This window comes from Amia ocellicauda, unplaced genomic scaffold (assembly GCF_036373705.1).
Source record: "Amia ocellicauda isolate fAmiCal2 unplaced genomic scaffold, fAmiCal2.hap1 HAP1_SCAFFOLD_35, whole genome shotgun sequence".
Classification (NCBI taxonomy): domain Eukaryota; kingdom Metazoa; phylum Chordata; class Actinopteri; order Amiiformes; family Amiidae; genus Amia; species Amia ocellicauda.
In genome coordinates this window covers 609,410-622,373 of record NW_027102920.1, presented here as the reverse complement: position 1 = coordinate 622,373, position 12,964 = coordinate 609,410, and the positions used below count along the sequence as shown (strand labels likewise).

Genomic DNA, 12,964 nt, shown 5'->3' with positions numbered 1-12,964 from the left:
TATCGTAGCTCTCAATACTCTCTCTCTGTCTGGAGGAGATATAATTGAAGTATTGTACACGTATCCAGCTACTTTCAACACCCTTTCCTGAACTGATATTTTTCCCTCCATTTTTCTTTTTTTTTTTTTTTTTTTGCTGGAAATTCCGTCAATACCCGCCAGCCTTTAAGAGACATCATGCAGCCAGGCATCTTGGCTTGCGGCCACACCATCCTGAACGCGCCCGATCTCGTCAGATCTCGGAAGCTAAACGGGGCAGGGCCTGGTCAGTACTTGGATGGGAGACCTCCTAGAAATACCAGGTGCTGCAAGCTTTTTACGTCTCCTGGGTAACTTCATCGTAGCTCTTAATACTCTCTTTCTGTCTCCAGGAGATATAATTGAAGAATTGTACACGTACCCGGCTACTTTCAACACCCTTTCCTGAACTGATATTTTTCCCTCCATTTTTCTTTTTTTTTTTTTTTTTTTTTGCTGGAAATTCCGTCAATACCCGCCAGCCTTTAAGAGACATCATGCAGCCAGACATCTCGGCTTGCGGCCACACCGTCCTGAACGCGCCCGATCTTGTCAGATCTTGGAAGCTAAACGGGGCAAGGCCTGGTCAGTACTTGGATGGGTGTCCTCCTGGAAATACCAGGTGCTGCAAGCTTTTTACGTCTCCTGGGTAACTTCATTGTAGCTCTTAATACTCTCTTTCAGTCTGGAGGAGATATAATTGAAGAATTGTACACGAACCTGGCTACTTTCAACACCCTTTGCTGCACTGATATTTTTACCACCATTTCTCTTTCTTTTTATTTGCTGGATGTTCCGTCAAAACCCGCCAACCATTAAGAGACATCATGCAGCCAGGCCTCTTGGCTTGCAGCCACACCATCCTGAACGCGCCCGATCTCATCAGATCTCGGAAGCTAAACGGGGCAGGGCCTGGTCAGTACTTGGATGGGAGACCTCCTAGAAATACCTAGTGCTGCAAGCTTTTACGTCTCCTGGGTAACTTCATCGTAGCTCTTAATACTCTCTCTCTGTCTGGAGGAGATATAATTGAAGTATTGTACACGTACCCGGCTACTGTCAACACCCTTTGCTGCACTGATATTTTTCCATCCATTTTTCTTTTTTCTTTTTTTCTTTTTTTTTTTTGCTGGAAGTTCCGTCAATACCCGCCAACCTTTAAGAGACATCATGCAGCCAGGCCTCTCGGCTTGTGGCCACACCGTCCTGAATGCGCCCGATCTCGTCAGATCTCGGAAGCTAAACGGGGCAGGGCCTTGTCAGTACTTGGATGGGAGACCTCCTAGAAATACCAGGTGCTGCAAGCTTTTTACGTCTCCTGGGTAACTTCATCGTAGCTCTTAATACTCTCTTTCTGTCTCCAGGAGATATAATTGAAGAATTGTACACGTACCCGGCTACTTTCAACACCCTTTGCTGCACTGGTATATTTCCCTCTATTTTTCTTTTTTTTTTTGCTGGAAGTTCCGTCAATACCCGCCAACCTTTAAGAGACATCATGCAGCCAGGTCTCTTGGCTTGCGGCCACACCGTCCTGAATGCGCCCGATCTCGTAAGATCTCGGAAGCTAAATGGGGCAGGGCCTGGTCAGTACTTGGATGGGAGACCTCCTAGAAATACCAGGTGCTGCAAGCTTTTTACGTCTCCTGGGTAACGTCATCGTAGCTCTTAATACTCTCTTTCTGTCTCCAGGAGATATAATTGAAGAATTGTACACGTACCCGGCTACTTTCAACACCCTTTGCTGCACTGGTATATTTCCCTCTATTTTTCTTTTTTTTTTTTGGTGGCAGTTCCGTCAATACCCGCCAGCCTTTAAGAGACATCATGCAGCCAGGCATCTCGGCTTGCGGCCACACCATCCTGAACGCGCCCGATCTCGTCAGATCTCGGAAGCTAAACGGGGCAGGACCTGGTCAGTACATGAAAGTGAGACCTCCTGGAAATACCTAGTGCTGCAAGCTTTTACGTCTCCTGGGTAACTTTATCGTAGCTCTCAATACTCTCTCTCTGTCTGGAGGAGATATAATTGAAGTATTGTACACGTATCCAGCTACTGTCAACACCCTTTGCTGCACTGATATTTTTCCATCCATTTTTCTTTTTTCTTTTTTTCTTTTTTTTTTTTGCTGGAAGTTCCGTCAATACCCGCCAACCTTAAAGAGACATCATGCAGCCAGGCCTTTCGGCTTGTGGCCACACCGTCCTGAATGCGCCCGATCTTGTCAGATCTCGGAAGCTAAACGGGGCAGGGCCTTGTCAGTACTTGGATGGGAGACCTCCTAGAAATACCAGGTGCTGCAAGCTTTTTACGTCTCCTGGGTAACTTCATCGTAGCTCTTAATACTCTCTTTCTGTCTCCAGGAGATATAATTGAAGAATTGTACACGTACCCGGCTACTTTCAACACCCTTTGCTGCACTGGTATATTTCCCTCTATTTTTCTTTTTTTTTTTTGCTGGCAGTTCCGTCAATACCCGCCAGCCTTTAAGAGACATCATGCAGCCAGGCATCTCGGCTTGCGGCCACACCATCCTGAACGCGCCCGATCTCGTCAGATCTCGGAAGCTAAACTGGGCAGGACCTGGTCAGTACATGAAAGTGAGACCTCCTGGAATTACCTAGTGCTGCAAGCTTTTACGTCTCCTGGGTAACTTTATCGTAGCTCTTAATACTCTCTATCTGTCTGGAGGAGATATAATTGAAATATTGTACACGTACCCAGCTACTGTCAACACCCTTTGCTGCACTGATATTTTTCCATCCATTTTTCTTTTTTTTTTTTTTTTTTTGCTGGAAGTTCCGTCAATACCCGCCAACCTTTAAGAGACATCATGCAGCCAGGCTTCTCGGCTTGCGGCCACACCGTCCTGAACGTGCCCGATCTCGTAAGATCTCGGACGCTAAACGGGGCAGGACCTGGTCAGTACTTGGATGGGAGACCTCCTGGAAATACCTGGTGCTGCAAGATTTTACGTCTCCTGGGTAACTTTATCGTAGCTCTTAGTTCTTTCTTTCTGTCTGGAGGAGATATAATTGAAGAATTGTACACGTACCCAGCTACTGTCAACACCCTTTGCTGCACTGATATTTTTCCATCCATTTTTCTTTTTTTTTTTTTTTTTTTTTTTTTGCTGGAAGTTCCGTCAATACCCGCCAACCTTTAAGAGACATCATGCAGCCAGGCCTTTCGGCTTGTGGCCACACCGTCCTGAATGCGCCCGATCTCGTCAGATCTCGGAAGCTAAACGGGGCAGGGCCTGGTCAGTACATAAATGTGAGACCTCCTGGAAATACCTGGTGCTGCAAGCTTTTACGTCTCCTGGGTAACTTTATCGTAGCTCTTAATACTCTCTATCTGTCTGGAGGAGATATAATTGAAGAATTGTACACGTACCCGGCTACTTTCAACACCCTTTCCTGCACTGATATTTTTCCATCCATTTTTCTTTTTTGCTGGAAATTCCGTCAATACCCGCCAGCCTTTAAGAGACATCATGCAGCCAGACATCTCGGCTTGCGGCCACACCGTCCTGAACGCGCCCGATCTCGTCAGATCTCGGAAGCTAAACGGGGCAGGACCTGGTCAGTACTTGAATGTGAGACCTCCTGGAAATACCTGGTGCTGCAAGCTTTTACGTCTCCTTGGTAACTTTATCGTAGCTCTTAATACTCTCTATCTGTCTGGAGGAGATATAATTGAAGAATTGTACACGTACCCGGCTACCTTCAACACGCTTTGCTGCACTGATATTTTTCCCTCCATTTTTCTTTTTTCTTTTGTTTCTTGCTGGAAGTTCCATCAATACCCTCCAGCCTTTAAGAGACATCATGCAGCCAGGCCTCTTGGCTTGAGGCCACACCGTCCTGAAGACGCAAGATCTCGTCAGATCTCGGAAGAAAAACTGGGCAGGGCCTGGTCAGTAATTGGATGGTTGACCTCCTGGAAATACCAGGTGCTGAAAGCTTTTTACATCTCCTGGGTAACTTCAGCGTAGCTCTTAATACTCTCATTCAGTCTGGAGGAGATATAATTGAAGAATTGTACATGTACCCGGCTACTTTCAACACCCTGTCCTGCACTGATATTTCTCCCTCCATTTTTCTATTTATTTATTTTTTATTTTTTGCTGGAAGTTCCGTCAATACCCGCCAGCCTTTAAGAGACATCATGCAGCCCGGCCTCTTGGCTTGCGGCCACACCGTCCTGAACACGCCCGATCTCGTCAGATCTCGAAAGCTAAACGGGGCAGGGCCTCGTCAGTACTTGGATGGGAGACCTCCTGGAAATACCTGGTGCTGCAAGCTTTTTACGTCTCCTGGGAAACTTCATCGTAGCTCTTAATACTCTCTATCTGTCTGGAGGAGATATAATTGAAGTATTGTACACGTACCCGGCTACTTTCAACAGCCTTTGCTGCACTGATATTTTTCCCTCCATTTTCCATTTTTTTTTTTTTTTTTTTTGCTGGAAGTTCCGTCAATACCCGCCAGCCTTTAAGAGACATCATGCAGCCAGGCATCTCAGCTTGTGGCCACACCGTCCTGAATGCGCCCGATCTCGTCAGCTCTCGGAAGCTAAACGGGGCAGGGCCTGGTCAGTACATGGATGGGAGACCTCCTAGAAATACCAGGTGCTGCAAGCTTTTTACGTCTCCTGGGTAACTTCAGCGTAGCTCTTAATACTCTCATTCAGTGTGGAGGAGATATAATTGAAGAATTGTACATGTACCCGGCTACTTTCAACACCCTGTCCTGCACTGATATTTCTCCCTCCATTTTTCTATTTATTTATTTTTTATTTTTTGCTGGAAGTTCCGTCAATACCCGCCAGCCTTTAAGAGACATCATGCAGCCCGGCCTCTTGGCTTGCGGCCACACCGTCCTGAACACGCCCGATCTCGTCAGATCTCGGAAGCTAAACGGGGCAGGGCCTCGTCAGTACTTGGATGGGAGACCTCCTGGAAATACCTGGTGTTGCAAGCTTTTTACGTCTCCTGGGAAACTTCATCGCAGCTCTTAATACTCTCTATCTGTCTGGAGGAGATATAATTGAAGTATTGTACACGTACCCGGCTACTTTCAACAGCCTTTGCTGCACTGATATTTTTCCCTCCATTTTCCATTTTTTTTTTTTTTTTTTTTGCTGGAAGTTCCGTCAATACCCTCCAGCCTTTAAGAGACATCATGCAGCCAGGCCTCTTGGCTTGAGGCCACACCGTCCTGAAGACGTAAGATCTCGGAAGAAAAACTGGGCAGGGCCTGGTCAGTAATTGGATGGCTGACCTCCTGGAAATACCAGGTGCTGAAAGCTTTTTACATCTCCTGGGTAACTTCAGCGTAGCTCTTAATACTCTCATTCAGTCTGGAGGAGATATAATTGAAGAATTGTACATGTACCCGGCTACTTTCAACACCCTGTCCTGCACTGATATTTTTCCCTCCATTTTTCTATTTATTAATTTTTTATTTTTTGCTGGAAGTTCCGTCAATACCCGCCAGCCTTTAAGAGACATCATGCAGCCCGGCCTCTTGGCTTGCGGCCACACCGTCCTGAACGCGCCCGATCTTGCCCGATCTTGCCCGATCTTGTCAGATCTCGGAAGCTATACGGGGCAGGACCTGGTCAGTACTTAAATGTGAGATCTCCTGGAAATACCTAGTGCTGCAAGCTTTTACGTCTCCTGGGTAACTTTATCGTAGCTCTTAATACTCTCTCTCTGTCTGGAGGAGATATAATTGAAGTATTGTACACGTATCCAGCTACTGTCAATACCCTTTGCTGCACTGATATTTTTCCATCCATTTTTCTTTTTTCTTTTTTTCTTTTTTTTTTTTGCTGGAAGTTCCGTCAATACCCGCCAACCTTTAAGAGACATCATGCAGCCAGGCCTTTCGGCTTGTGGCCACACCGTCCTGTGGCCACACCGTCCTGAATGCGCCCGATCTCGTCAGATCTCGGAAGCTAAACGGGGCAGCGCATGGTCAGTACTTGGATGGGAGACCTCCTTGAAATACCAGGTGCTGCAAGCTTTTTACGTCTCCTGGGTAACTTCATCGTAGCTCTTAATACTCTCTTTCTGTCTCCAGGAGATATAATTGAAGAATTGTACACGTACCCGGCTACTTTCAACACCCTTTGCTGCACTGGTATATTTCCCTCTATTTTTCTTTTTTTTTTTGCTGGCAGTTCCGTCAATACCCGCCAGCCTTTAAGAGACATCATGCAGCCAGGCATCTCGGCTTGCGGCCACACCATCCTGAACGCGCCCGATCTCGTCAGATCTCGGAAGCTAAACGGGGCAGGACCTGGTCAGTACATGAATGTGAGACCTCCTGGAAATACCTGGTGCTGCAAGCTTTTACGTCTCCTGGGTAACTTTATCGTAGCTCTTAATACTCTCTATCTGTCTGGAGGAGATATAATTGAAGTATTGTACACGTACCCAGCTACTGTCAACACCCTTTGCTGCACTGATATTTTTCCATCCATTTTTCTTTTTTTTTTTTTGCTGGAAGTTCCGTCAATACCCGCCAACCTTTAAGAGACATCATGCAGCCAGGCCTCTCGGCTTGCGGCCACACCGTCCTGAACGTGCCTGATCTTGTAAGATCTCGGAAGCTAAACGGGGCAGGACCTGGTCAGTACTTGGATGGGAGACCTCCTGGAAATACCTGGTGCTGCAAGCTTTTACGTCTCCTGGGTAACTTTATCGTAGCTCTTAATACTCTCTATCTGTCTGGAGGAGATATAATTGAAGAATTGTACACGTACCCAGCTACTGTCAACACCCTTTGCTGCACTGATATTTTTCCATCCATTTTTCTTTTTTTTTTTTTTTTTTGCTGGAAGTTCCGTCAATACCCGCCAACCTTTAAGAGACATCATGCAGCCAGGCCTCTTGGCTTGCGGCCACACCGTCCTGAATGCGCCCGATCTCGTCAGATCTCGGAAGCTAAACGGGGCAGGGCCTGGTCTGTACTTGGATGGGAGACCTCCTAGAAATACCAGGTGCTGCAAGCCTTTTACGTCTCCTGGGTAACTTCATCGTAGCTCTTAATACTCTCTTTCTGTCTCCAGGAGATATAATTGAAGAATTGTACACGTACCCGGCTACTTTCAACACCCTTTCCTGCACTGATATTTTTCCCTCCATTTTTCTATTTTTTTTTTTTTTTTTTTGCTGGAAATTCCGTCAGTACCCGCCAGCCTTTAAGAGACATCATGCAGCCAGACATCTCGGCTTGCGGCCACACCGTCCTGAACGCGCCTGATCTCGTCAGATCTCGGAAGCTAAACGGGGCAGGACCTGGTCAGTACTTGAATGTGAGACCTCCTGGAAATACCTGGTGCTCCAAGCTTTTACGTCTCCTGGGTAACTTTATCGTAGCTCTTAATACTCTCTATCTGTCTGGAGGAGATATAATTGAAGAATTGTACACGTACCCGGCTACCTTCAACACGCTTTGCTGCACTGATATTTTTCCCTTCATTTTTCTTTTTTCTTTTGTTTTTTGCTGGAAGTTCCATCAATACCCTCCAGCCTTTAAGAGACATCATGCAGCCAGGCCTCTTGGCTTGAGACCACACCGTCCTGAAGACGCAAGATCTCGTCAGATCTCGGAAGAAAAACTGGGCAGGGCCTGGTCAGTAATTGGATGGGTGACCTCCTGGAAATACCAGGTGCTGAAAGCTTTTTACATCTCCTGGGTAACTTCAGCGTAGCTCTTAATACTCTCATTCAGTCTGGAGGAGATATAATTGAAGAATTGTACATGTACCCGGCTACTTTCAACACCCTGTCCTGCACTGATATTTTTCCCTCCATTTTTCTATTTATTTATTTTTTATTCTTTGCTGGAAGTTCCGTCAATACCCGCCAGCCTTTAAGAGACATCATGCAGCCCGGCCTCTTGGCTTGCGGCCACACCGTCCTGAACACGCCTGATCTCGTCAGATCTCGGAAGCTAAACGGGGCAGGGCCTGGTCAGTACTTGGATGGGAGACCTCCTGGAAATACCTGGTGCTGCAAGCTTTTTACGTCTCCTGGGAAACTTCATCGTAGCTCTTAATACTCTCTATCTGTCTGGAGGAGATATAATTGAAGTATTGTACACGTACCCGGCTACTTTCAACAGCCTTTGCTGCACTGATATATTTCCCTCCATTTCCATTTTTTTTTTTTTTTTTTTTTTGCTGGAAGTTCCGTCAATACCCGCCAGCCTTTAAGAGACATCATGCAGCCAGGCCTCTTTGGCTTGCGGCCACACCGTCCTGAACGCGCCCGATCTCATCAGATCTCGGAAGCTAACGGGGCAGGGCCTGGTCAGTACTTGGATGGGTGACCTCCTGGAAATACCAGGTGCTGCAAGCTTTTACGTCTCCTGGGTAACTTCATCATAGCTCTTAATACTCTCTTTCAGTCTGTAGGAGATATTATTGAAGAAATGTACACGTACCCGGCTACTTTCAAAACCCTTTGCTGCACTGATATTTTTCTCTCCATTTTTCTTTTTTCTTTTTTTTTTTGCTGGAAGTTCCGTCAATACCCGCCAGCCTTAAAGAGACATCATGCAGCCAGGCATCTCGGCTTGCGGCCACACCATCCTGAACGCGCCCGATCTCGTGAGATCTCGGAAGCTAAACGGGGCAGGACCTGGTCAGTACATGAATGTGAGACCTCCTGGAAATACCTAGTGCTGCAAGCTTTTACGTCTCCTGGGTAACTTTATCGTAGCTCTTAATACTCTCTCTCTGTCTGGAGGAGATATAATTGAAGTATTGTACACGTATCCAGCTATTGTCAACACCCTTTGCTGCACTGATATTTTTCCATCCATTTTTCTTTTTTCTTTTTTTATATTTTTTTTTTGCTGGAAGTTCCGTCAATACCCGCCAACCTTTAAGAGACATCATGCAGCCAGGCATCTCGGCTTGCGGCCACACCGTCCTGAATGCGCCCGATCTCGTCAGATCTTGGAAGCTAAACGGGGCAGGGCCTGGTCAGTACTTGGATGGGAGACCTCCTAGAAATACCAGGTGCTGCAAGCTTTTTACGTCTCCTGGGTAACTTCATCGTAGCTCTTAATACTCTCTTTCTGTCTCCAGGAGATATAATTGAAGAATTGTACACGTACCCGGCTACATTCAACACCCTTTGCTGCACTGGTATATTTCCCTCTATTTTTCTTTTTTTTTTTTGGTGGCAGTTCCGTCAATACCCGCCAGCCTTTAAGAGACATCATGCAGCCAGGCATCTCGGCTTGCGGCCACACCATCCTGAACGCTCCCGATCTCGTCAGATCTCGGAAGCTAAACGGGGCAGGACCTGGTCAGTACATGAAAGTGAGACCTCCTGGAAATACCTAGTGCTGCAAGCTTTTACGTCTCCTGGGTAACTTTATCGTAGCTCTCAATACTCTCTCTCTGTCTGGAGGAGATATAATTGAAGTATTGTACACGTATCCAGCTACTGTCAACACCCTTTGCTGCACTGATATTTTTCCATCCATTTTTCTTTTTTCTTTTTTTCTTTTTTTTTTTTCCTGGAAGTTCCATCAATACCCTCCAGCCTTTAAGAGACATCATGCAGCCAGGCCTCTTGGCTTGAGGCCACACCGTCCTGAAGACGCAAGATCTCGTCAGATCTCGGAAGAAAAACTGGGCAGGGCCTCGTCAGTAATTGGATGGGTGACCTCCTGGAAATACCAGGTGCTGAAAGCTTTTTACATCTCCTGGGTAACTTCAGCGTAGCTCTTAATACTCTCATTCAGTCTGGAGGAGATATAATTGAAGTATTGTACACGTACCCGGCTACTTTCAACAGCCTTTGCTGCACTGATATTTTTCCCTCCATTTTCCATTTTTTTTTTTTTTTTTTTTGCTGGAAGTTCCGTCAATACCCGCCAGCCTTTAAGAGACATCATGCAGCCAGGCCTCTTGGCTTGCGGCCACAGCGTCCTGAACATGCCCGATCTCATCAGATCTCGGAAGCTAACGGGGCAGGGCCTGATCAGTACTTGGATGGGTGACCTCCTGGAAATACCAGGTGCTGCAAGCTTTTTACGTCTCCTGGGTAACTTCATCATAGCTCTTAATACTCTCTTTCAGTCTGTAGGAGATATTATTGAAGAATTGTACACGTACCCGGCTACTTTCAAAACCCTTGGCTGCACTGATATTTTTCCCTCCATTTTTCTTTTTTCTTTTTTTTTTTGCTGGAAGTTCCGTCAATACCCGCCAACCTTTAAGAGACATCATGCAGCCAGGCATCTCGGCTTGCGGCCACACCATCCTGAACTCGCCCGATCTCGACAGATCTTGGAAGCTAAACGGGGCAGGACCTGGTCAGTACATGAATGTGAGACCTCCTGGAAATACCTGGTGCTGCAAGCTTTTACGTCTCCTGGGTAACTTTATCGTAGCTCTTAAAACTCTCTATCTGTCTGGAGGAGATATAATTGAAGTATTGTACACGTACCCAGCTACTGTAAACACCCTTTGCTGCACTGATATTTTTCCATCCATTTTTCTTTTTTTTTTTTTTTTTTGCTGGAAGTTCCGTCAATACCCGCCAACCTTTAAGAGACATCATGCAGCCAGGCCTCTTGGATTGCGGCCACACTGTCCTGAATGCACCCGATCTCATCAGATCTCGGAAGCTAAACGGGGCAGGGCCTGGTCAGTACTTGGATGGGAGACCTCCTAGAAATACCAGGTGCTGCAAGCCTTTTACGTCTCCTGGGTAACTTCATCGTAGCTCTTAATACTCTCTTTCTGTCTCCAGGAGATATAATTGAAGAATTGTACACGTACCCGGCTACTTTCAACACCCTTTCCTGCACTGATATTTTTCCCTCCATTTTTCTATTTTTTTTTTTTTTTTTTTTGCTGGAAATTCCGTCAATACCCGCCAGCCTTTAAGAGACATCATGCAGCCAGACATCTCGGCTTGCGGCCACACTGTCCTGAATGCACCCGATCTCATCAGATCTCGGAAGCTAAACGGGGCAGGGCCTGGTCAGTACTTGGATGGGAGACCTCCTAGAAATACCAGGTGCTGCAAGCCTTTTACGTCTCCTGGGTAACTTCATCGTAGCTCTTAATACTCTCTTTCTGTCTCCAGGAGATATAATTGAAGAATTGTACACGTACCCGGCTACTTTCAACACCCTTTCCTGCACTGATATTTTTCCCTCCATTTTTCTATTTTTTTTTTTTTTTTTTTTGCTGGAAATTCCGTCAATACCCGCCAGCCTTTAAGAGACATCATGCAGCCAGACATCTCGGCTTGCGGCCACACCGTCCTGAACGCGCCCGATCTCGTCAGATCTCGGAAGCTAAACGGGGCAGGACCTGGTCAGTACTTGAATGTGAGACCTCCTGGAAATACCTGGTGCTGCAAGCTTTTACGTCTCCTGGGTAACTTTATCGTAGCTCTTAATACTCTCTATCTGTCTGGAGGAGATATAATTGAAGAATTGTACACGTACCCGGCTACCTTCAACACGCTTTGCTGCACTGATATTTTTCCCTCCATTTTTCTTTTTTCTTTTGTTTTTTCCTGGAAGTTCCATCAATACCCTCCAGCCTTTAAGAGACATCATGCAGCCAGGCCTCTTGGCTTGAGGCCACACCGTCCTGAAGACGCAAGATCTCGTCAGATCTCGGAAGAAAAACTGGGCAGGGCCTCGTCAGTAATTGGATGGGTGACCTCCTGGAAATACCAGGTGCTGAAAGCTTTTTACATCTCCTGGGTAACTTCAGCGTAGCTCTTAATACTCTCATTCAGTCTGGAGGAGATATAATTGAAGAATTATACATGTACTCGGCTACTTTCAACACCCTATCCTGCACTGATATTTTTCCCTCCATTTTTCTATTTATTTATTTTTTATTTTTTGCTGGAAGTTCTGTCAATACCCGCCAGCCTTTAAGAGACATCATGCAGCCAGGCCTCTTGGCTTGTGGCCACACCGTCCTGAACACGCCCGATCTCGTCAGATCTCGGAAGCTAAACGGGGCAGGGCCTCGTCAGTACTTGGATGGGAGACCTCCTGGAAATACCTGGTGCTGCAAGCTTTTTACGTCTCCTGGGAAACTTCATCGTAGCTCTTAATACTCTCTATCTGTCTGGAGGAGATATAATTGAAGTATTGTACACGTACCCGGCTACTTTCAACAGCCTTTGCTGCACTGATATTTTTCCCTCCATTTTCCATTTTTTTTTTTTTTTTTTTTTGCTGGAAATTCCGTCAATACCCGCCAGCCTTTAAGAGACATCATGCAGCCAGACATCTCGGCTTGCGGCCACACCGTCCTGAACGCGCCCGATCTCGTCAGATCTCGGAAGCTAAACGGGGCAGGACCTGGTCAGTACTTGAATGTGAGACCTCCTGGAAATACCTGGTGCTGCAAGCTTTTACGTCTCCTGGGTAACTTTATCGTAGCTCTTAATACTCTCTATCTGTCTGGAGGAGATATAATTGAAGAATTGTACACGTACCCGGCTACCTTCAACACGCTTTGCTGCACTGATATTTTTCCCTCCATTTTTCTTTTTTCTTTTGTTTTTTCCTGGAAGTTCCATCAATACCCTCCAGCCTTTAAGAGACATCATGCAGCCAGGCCTCTTGGCTTGAGGCCACACCGTCCTGAAGACGCAAGATCTCGTCAGATCTCGGAAGAAAAACTGGGCAGGGCCTCGTCAGTAATTGGATGGGTGACCTCCTGGAAATACCAGGTGCTGAAAGCTTTTTACATCTCCTGGGTAACTTCAGCGTAGCTCTTAATACTCTCATTCAGTCTGGAGGAGATATAATTGAAGAATTATACATGTACTCGGCTACTTTCAACACCCTATCCTGCACTGATATTTTTCCCTCCATTTTTCTATTTATTTATTTTTTATTTTTTGCTGGAAGTTCTGTCAATACCCGCCAGCCT

The 12,964-nt window shown here is 46.2% G+C and overlaps 9 non-coding genes and 24 pseudogenes across 9 annotated transcripts; all 33 read left to right on the top strand.

The window, feature by feature from the left end:
* The first annotated feature begins 195 nt into the window (after positions 1-195).
* On the top strand, positions 196-314 carry LOC136732885 (5S ribosomal RNA). Its single transcript, XR_010810071.1, has one exon. It is a non-coding gene; the product is annotated as a 5S ribosomal RNA (ribosomal RNA).
* Positions 315-533: 219 nt separating this feature from the next.
* LOC136732898 (uncharacterized) lies at positions 534-652 on the top strand (annotated as a pseudogene).
* Positions 653-863: 211 nt separating this feature from the next.
* LOC136732732 (5S ribosomal RNA) lies at positions 864-982 on the top strand. Its single transcript, XR_010810013.1, has one exon. It is a non-coding gene; the product is annotated as a 5S ribosomal RNA (ribosomal RNA).
* Positions 983-1,206: 224 nt separating this feature from the next.
* Positions 1,207-1,325, top strand: LOC136732791 (uncharacterized; annotated as a pseudogene).
* A 209-nt stretch (positions 1,326-1,534) lies between these two features.
* Positions 1,535-1,653, top strand: LOC136732752 (5S ribosomal RNA). The gene has a single exon (XR_010810032.1). It is a non-coding gene; the product is annotated as a 5S ribosomal RNA (ribosomal RNA).
* A 210-nt stretch (positions 1,654-1,863) lies between these two features.
* LOC136733071 (uncharacterized) lies at positions 1,864-1,982 on the top strand (annotated as a pseudogene).
* A 224-nt stretch (positions 1,983-2,206) lies between these two features.
* Positions 2,207-2,325, top strand: LOC136732894 (uncharacterized; annotated as a pseudogene).
* Positions 2,326-2,535: 210 nt separating this feature from the next.
* On the top strand, positions 2,536-2,654 carry LOC136733150 (uncharacterized; annotated as a pseudogene).
* Positions 2,655-2,870: 216 nt separating this feature from the next.
* LOC136732889 (uncharacterized) lies at positions 2,871-2,989 on the top strand (annotated as a pseudogene).
* Positions 2,990-3,211: 222 nt separating this feature from the next.
* Positions 3,212-3,330, top strand: LOC136732908 (uncharacterized; annotated as a pseudogene).
* A 203-nt stretch (positions 3,331-3,533) lies between these two features.
* Positions 3,534-3,652, top strand: LOC136732822 (uncharacterized; annotated as a pseudogene).
* Positions 3,653-3,867: 215 nt separating this feature from the next.
* On the top strand, positions 3,868-3,986 carry LOC136733192 (uncharacterized; annotated as a pseudogene).
* Positions 3,987-4,207: 221 nt separating this feature from the next.
* On the top strand, positions 4,208-4,326 carry LOC136732840 (uncharacterized; annotated as a pseudogene).
* A 219-nt stretch (positions 4,327-4,545) lies between these two features.
* On the top strand, positions 4,546-4,664 carry LOC136732854 (uncharacterized; annotated as a pseudogene).
* Positions 4,665-4,885: 221 nt separating this feature from the next.
* LOC136732803 (uncharacterized) lies at positions 4,886-5,004 on the top strand (annotated as a pseudogene).
* Positions 5,005-5,932: 928 nt separating this feature from the next.
* Positions 5,933-6,051, top strand: LOC136733077 (uncharacterized; annotated as a pseudogene).
* A 209-nt stretch (positions 6,052-6,260) lies between these two features.
* LOC136732902 (uncharacterized) lies at positions 6,261-6,379 on the top strand (annotated as a pseudogene).
* A 210-nt stretch (positions 6,380-6,589) lies between these two features.
* On the top strand, positions 6,590-6,708 carry LOC136732893 (uncharacterized; annotated as a pseudogene).
* Positions 6,709-6,923: 215 nt separating this feature from the next.
* LOC136732717 (5S ribosomal RNA) lies at positions 6,924-7,042 on the top strand. Its single transcript, XR_010809999.1, has one exon. It is a non-coding gene; the product is annotated as a 5S ribosomal RNA (ribosomal RNA).
* A 219-nt stretch (positions 7,043-7,261) lies between these two features.
* Positions 7,262-7,380, top strand: LOC136733026 (uncharacterized; annotated as a pseudogene).
* Positions 7,381-7,595: 215 nt separating this feature from the next.
* LOC136733195 (uncharacterized) lies at positions 7,596-7,714 on the top strand (annotated as a pseudogene).
* Positions 7,715-7,935: 221 nt separating this feature from the next.
* Positions 7,936-8,054, top strand: LOC136732979 (5S ribosomal RNA). The gene has a single exon (XR_010810080.1). It is a non-coding gene; the product is annotated as a 5S ribosomal RNA (ribosomal RNA).
* Positions 8,055-8,275: 221 nt separating this feature from the next.
* LOC136732720 (5S ribosomal RNA) lies at positions 8,276-8,393 on the top strand. Its single transcript, XR_010810002.1, has one exon. It is a non-coding gene; the product is annotated as a 5S ribosomal RNA (ribosomal RNA).
* Positions 8,394-8,608: 215 nt separating this feature from the next.
* LOC136733067 (uncharacterized) lies at positions 8,609-8,727 on the top strand (annotated as a pseudogene).
* Positions 8,728-8,951: 224 nt separating this feature from the next.
* LOC136732729 (5S ribosomal RNA) lies at positions 8,952-9,070 on the top strand. Its single transcript, XR_010810010.1, has one exon. It is a non-coding gene; the product is annotated as a 5S ribosomal RNA (ribosomal RNA).
* A 210-nt stretch (positions 9,071-9,280) lies between these two features.
* Positions 9,281-9,399, top strand: LOC136733076 (uncharacterized; annotated as a pseudogene).
* A 562-nt stretch (positions 9,400-9,961) lies between these two features.
* LOC136732895 (uncharacterized) lies at positions 9,962-10,079 on the top strand (annotated as a pseudogene).
* Positions 10,080-10,295: 216 nt separating this feature from the next.
* On the top strand, positions 10,296-10,414 carry LOC136733100 (uncharacterized; annotated as a pseudogene).
* A 215-nt stretch (positions 10,415-10,629) lies between these two features.
* LOC136732719 (5S ribosomal RNA) lies at positions 10,630-10,748 on the top strand. Its single transcript, XR_010810001.1, has one exon. It is a non-coding gene; the product is annotated as a 5S ribosomal RNA (ribosomal RNA).
* Positions 10,749-10,968: 220 nt separating this feature from the next.
* On the top strand, positions 10,969-11,087 carry LOC136732735 (5S ribosomal RNA). Its single transcript, XR_010810015.1, has one exon. It is a non-coding gene; the product is annotated as a 5S ribosomal RNA (ribosomal RNA).
* Positions 11,088-11,307: 220 nt separating this feature from the next.
* On the top strand, positions 11,308-11,426 carry LOC136732821 (uncharacterized; annotated as a pseudogene).
* Positions 11,427-11,981: 555 nt separating this feature from the next.
* Positions 11,982-12,100, top strand: LOC136732788 (uncharacterized; annotated as a pseudogene).
* A 220-nt stretch (positions 12,101-12,320) lies between these two features.
* On the top strand, positions 12,321-12,439 carry LOC136732819 (uncharacterized; annotated as a pseudogene).
* The last annotated feature ends 525 nt before the right edge of the window (positions 12,440-12,964 follow it).